The 6000-nt window shown below is 35.9% G+C and overlaps 1 long non-coding RNA gene across 1 annotated transcript; it reads right to left on the bottom strand.

Annotated features, from left to right (window-relative positions):
* Positions 1-2564: 2564 nt before the first annotated feature.
* On the bottom strand, positions 2565-4776 carry LOC130052006 (uncharacterized). The gene is made up of 2 exons (XR_008800315.1): positions 4111-4776; positions 2565-3946 (listed from the first exon to the last, which is right to left on the bottom strand). It is a non-coding gene; the product is annotated as an uncharacterized LOC130052006 (long non-coding RNA).
* Between the last annotated feature and the right edge of the window lie 1224 nt (positions 4777-6000).

Here is a 6000-nt window from a genome sequence, read left to right as displayed (position 1 = left end):
CAAACCCTTAATATAGTGCACCAGAATTAACTAACAAAAGGCAATTAAACAATTGATGATATTTATTTACAATTAATTATTCAAAGAAAATTGTAACAATAACAAAATACTAAATTACGGTAGTTGAACAATAAATCCGAACAGAATCTACACGTGTACACAAAAGTAGTAATTCCAAAATCCTAGTTCCCAGCATAAAAATCCAAATGCATAGAAAGTGTCTAACCAGAGCTTTTTTAATCAGAAGAATTCCAGTGTATTTATAATAAGAATGAATTTTCTAGTATAATCTTGAAAGACAATGATGCAACCATTACGTCATCTTTCTATTAAAAATAACACGAGGTCTAGAACAATCTAGGTCACAGGTGTCACAACACGTAAACAACTCTCTAAAATAATCTAGTTCACAGGTGTCAATTTCAGTGCAAGCAGTATACAAAAGTTAATAAATATCAGGAGATCTTTTGGGCTTATTATTTCCCTTGTAGATAGGCACTATGAGGTATATTTTTCTTCTAGATAGATACGATTTTACCAATCATGATTATTACATTGAAGAGGTACTAAATGTATATGGATAACGAGGGTCCTCCGTGTTCGTGTTGAATACGGCCAAGTCCAAGTGCCTTTCTGCGTTTAGGTTCCTTGATAAGGTTAGGGACCTTAGTTGAGGATATTTCTCTTGTTGGAATAGTAGAGTATGGTTGAAGACTAATAAATATCTTAATCGCGGTGTACGAGTTTTCAACAAGGTGAAAGAACTGTGAGTCAAGGTTCTTACAGTCATTTGGATTGTAGACCCGTGCAAAGTGACTGGCAAAGCAGTTTGCAATGCAATCAGGATTGCCGAACAGTTTTCCGTCAAGTTCAATTTCTGGATACGATTTTGTATTTTTGGGATACTGGCGTTTAACAAGTTTCCAGAATAACCTTACGTCACATTCAGAAGCTTCATCAATGTCATGGAATATGGGTATCCGGGTTAGAATAGGTCCTCAGTACCCCTTGCTTGGCGTAAGAGGCGACTAAATGGGGCGGTCCTTTGGATGAAACCGCAAAAACCAAGGCCCCACAGCAGGTGTGGCACGATAAAGATCCCTCCCTGTTCAAAGGCCGTAAGCGCCGAGCATAGACCTAAATTTTGCAGTCTTCATATGAGTGAAATAACGTTGAATAATATATAATCACCCAACCAACCGATGCCATGTATCTTTCATGTTCAGCATTTATCTCGTTCCGAAAGTTTCTTTTTTCTCGTTGGTAGATTTTGTCAGATTCATGTATCATACCTGGAAGACGGCCTTCACTTAACAAGATATTCCGTTAATACCGTTCTCAGCTGTGCAGAATTTTAACCTTAGGCGTTCATTCTGGTCTAACGTGAGGTTTAAACTTTGCTGAGGGAATAAAAAGGGATGCAGCAGTGTATAATATAGGGTGCAAATCGGTGCATAAAGTATTGTCATCAACAGAGCTAAGATTTCTGTCGAATAGAACACTTGATTCATTGTTGATATACAGTTTATAACCTTGCAGTTTGCCTACATCTGCTTTGTGCCAAGCTGACAGAGAGTTATGGGGTTTACATGAAACATTATTCTTTACGTTTAAAGCAATATCCATATAAACTGGAAGGTGGTCAGAGGTGGAACTGAAAGCACATTCTTATAAAAATGTGATACTTGTGTATATTGCTACAAGGAGTTTTCTTACACAAAATAAAACTAATGTGGTCTTAGTTTGTAAAAAGGTGTAGATAGACCCTTTAACAGGAAAATCAACGCTGGAACGACATACATGTATATCGTTTCGAAAAATAAATCCTTTTTAATAGTGCTTTAGACTTGTATGAATTAACATGAGACAGATCAATTTCATAAATACTGGCACTGAGATCGACTCCAATTACCATATCAACTAGAGTGCAAAGGTAATTAAACAGTACATCTAAAAGGTTTAATTCAGTATGGTATGGTTGAAATTTGCTATCTGATGGTAAATATGCACCGAGTATATACAACGAGCATTGGTCTCTGTATTTAGACTCAATATTTTGTCAGTTTAAACTACAGAGCCAACAGGCATCTTACCGTTTGACAGTTTGAAAACATTTTGCTTTTACAATTATGATTGTGAATGTTGGTAATTGATTTTTTCTTCAATGTTATCATTGGTTTCTTCTGTAAATTGTATTGTATTGAAAGTATTGAATCGTGGCATAAGTATTGCAATATCTATTGTATCGTGAAGGGGGCGTATCGTTTCAGCCCTATGGCATTGCCTTAGCATTTCTTGGTCCTTCTGTTTTCTGATTATATTTTGTTGTCATGAAATCTTATCCTTACATATTTCTTTAGTTTGTGGTGTATAAATTTGTGTCTTAGATTAGTTATGTTTGCATGTACTGTATGTAGTTTTAGTGTCTGTAATATACATTATACGTATTGTCCAGAATTGTTGATAAACATATGGACGATGACATCATGTCACGTGGTCAAAATCGTCAGTCCCATTCACCCTTTAAAAAAGTAACTTGTACTGTATTATAGAATTCTCGCTCCCAGAATATCAGTAAGTAGTCCACAGTGGATGATTTTACTATATAGCATCAGTCTTTTACCTGTTTAGCTCTGTCCAAGAGACTAACCCCTGACGCAAAGGTATGTAATTTCACAATTTTGGTAGAGGGCTACCTGCTCTTCATAACTATGCGTAGAGTATCAATGAACGCTACACAGAAGCAAAGAAGACGATGGTTTTTACAGAATAAATGCGTTTTCATTATAAATTCATTTGGGTGTGCCCTAAAACCCCTTCCTGGCCCAAGGTTGGGGAATTTCACAATTTTGGTAGACAGCAATTAACATGGTTTTATAACCAATACACATAAATCTAAATAGTACATGTAAGGTCATATGATATCCAGGATTTATATAAGCATAAATTATCACACATAACTTATTATATTATTTGACAATTCACATTTTAACGATTTATTTGAAGAAAAAAACTATTAACACGTTATAAATGCAGATGTTTAGAAATTCAAGTGTGATTCATTTATCTGCCCATAAAAGCGAAAGAAAGTCAATCTTTTAAAAACAAATACTGATAACAAATTATCACAGATGAAAAACAAATACTGATAACAAATTATCACAGATGAAAAACAAATACTGATAACAAATTATCACAGATGAAAAACAAATACTGATAACAAATTATCACAGATGATTCTGTATGTGATTTTCATAAGTTTTCATTCTAGTTTCAGGTCCATTTGGCGTGCTTATCATTGGCGGATTTTGGTGGACGTGAGTTAGTATCCCCCTATTAAATTTTCAACCTGTCCTTAATATCTTAAGGAAATCACGTTTTCTCCTTCGCAATAACTGTACGATTTACCAATGAAAATTTACTCGTGTCGTATAGGGTTCCTGTCTTTCTTACTGCGGTTACAAATTTAAAAAAAAAATTACTTATAGTACTGCTGAGTTCAGTTCTAACGAGATACGATATATTTTTTCAACCAAAAATCTGAATTGAATATCATATGTTTTGAAATTACGTTTTTCTCAAGATTTCTTTTTTTATTTATCAGTAAATAAGCAATGGATAGCCAGGAGACCAAGTGCTACTGACAATGCAGTTTTAAAGAACCGTGAACGTGCTGTTCATTCAAGGTGACTTTAAATCCACAAATACGATGTTTTAAAATAAACATGCAGATACACATAGAACAACCGTCACGTACACTGTGTGTTATTAAAGTGTGCTGTAGGGCATAACGGAAATAATTCTTTTCTTTTTTTTTGGCGAGGCTTAAATCTTTAAAAAAAAATGTAATACAAGTTTCTGTCAGCACAGAGATCGTAGGAGCAAGGACGATCCCTATCTTATGGCACATGACATGGAAGGATAGCTGTATGAAATCTGTCCTTTTCTAAAAATAATAATAATAAATAAATAAATAAAAAATATAAAATAAAATATAATATTAGATCAATAAATTCAGCGAATGAATTGCTGACATTTTAACAATTCAGCCATGGCATTAGCTTTGTGAACAGATGAATGAAATAACCTAGGATAAATTAATTTTTATACCTGCACTTTCTAGAGATAGTTCGGGTATATTGTTACTACCGTGGTCCCGTCCGTCTGTCACCCTTTCTTATTCCTAAATCTCCTCTTTTATTTTAAACAGTGACCAATTAGTCTTTTGGAATATGATTGGTGGTGTCCTGTAGATGTACAATAAGGTTTTGGAACTTTCAATTTTATTCTGGGGGCAAAATGGGAGTAAAAAACGATGTTTTTCTACAAAAACCTGGTTTCCAGAACTACTCTTACATTTTACACAGTAGCCAAATCATCTTTGGGAAGATAATTATAGTTTCACTCTGATTGTTAGGCCGTTCTCGGCACACTGATTTTGACTACGGATAACTCCGTTTACCTGATCAAGATATAGGGCTCACGGCGGGTGTGACCAGTCGACAGGGGATGCTTACTCCTCCTAGGCACCTGATCCCACCTTTGGTGTACCCAGAGGTCCGTGTTTGCCCAATTCTCTATTTTTTATTGCTTATAGGAGTTATGAGATTAATCACTGTTCGTTATCTTTACTTTTCACGGATGTGCAATAAGGTCTCAGAAAAAAGAAAGGTTTCAGAAAAATCTGGTTCCCAGATCTCCTTTTACATTTTATGCAATGAAATTTAAGAGGAGTTCCGAGAATCATTTTTTAAATTGAAAAACGTCGTATTTAACCCCCCCCCCCTCCCCAATTGGTTTCCAGGATGAAAATGAAAAATTCTGAAACCGGATTGTACATCTACACCAATTATCTTCCAGTGGATGATTTGGCTAATATATAAAAGGGGTCCTGGTGTTCGTGTAATACATGCATGGGTTGTTTTATTGCATGCAGATATAAACGACAACTTACGTGTTTTTCTGAAAAATACAATGTATTTTCAACTTAGATGTAAAATATGAAGTATAAACAAGGAAAATGTCAAAGATCATAAAGTTTCATGACAACAGATTTGTATAACGTATTTCACCATAACTTTTGTAACAAGGAGATTTGATGAATTTTTATCTAATTTGACCCATGCTAGTAACTGTCGTTTAAGCAGCAGTCACACCTCACCGGATAATGCTAACGGACGTCCAACGGATAACAAAACTGTCAATCCACTCCTCTCTGCTCCTTTGCATTTCTCTTTCGGCCAACGCGTTCCTTGTACGGTGAAGTCCGGTCTATCCGGCGGACAGTTTGTAGCATGTTCAAAACTGAAACGGACACCACCGGACAAGGAGTCCGCTTAGAATACGGTAGCTATGCGTTGATATATTTTAATCGGGACTCGTGCGTTTCTTTTCCTGCACTTTTCCAGTTCATATCTGTTAATGTCTGATGGACATGAATCATGACTGGACTACTACCGGACATGCAGCGGGTCAACCGAAGATGTAATAGACACTAACCTCATGTTTACGGACAAGAAATGCAAGAAACTGGCGAATAACTGTTGTCAAACGGAGGTCCACGGGACCGGTGTTGTATAGTAGCCTTTCCCCCCTAGCCATCTCCCCCCCCCCCCCCCCCGAAAAATGGCTATATAGTAGTCCCCCCCCCGGAAAAATAGCTATATAGTAGATCTTCCCCCACGGGAATGTGGCTATATAGTAGGATTTTCTACCTTTTATAGCCAGATGACCCCCACGGAAAATATAGATTTTCCCCCTTCTTTTCATTCCGGTTACGTTTACGGCGGACCATTCCCGTACATATTCATTCCATTCTGAAATTAATCCTTTTTTTGGGCTATTCATTTCTTTTATATCCTAAATGGATAGTTAATTTCCGAATTCCCTTGATTGGGATTTTTGGAAATAAATATTAATTCAACAAACATCGTTTCATTCAGTCGAATGTTATGTAAAACAATCATATACGTATTTAGAATGTAAAATCAGAATAGTTCG

The sequence above is a fragment of the Ostrea edulis genome, chromosome 2 (assembly GCF_947568905.1).
Source record: "Ostrea edulis chromosome 2, xbOstEdul1.1, whole genome shotgun sequence".
NCBI classification, from domain to species: domain Eukaryota; kingdom Metazoa; phylum Mollusca; class Bivalvia; order Ostreida; family Ostreidae; genus Ostrea; species Ostrea edulis.
This window is presented reverse-complemented; position numbering and strand designations above follow the sequence as displayed.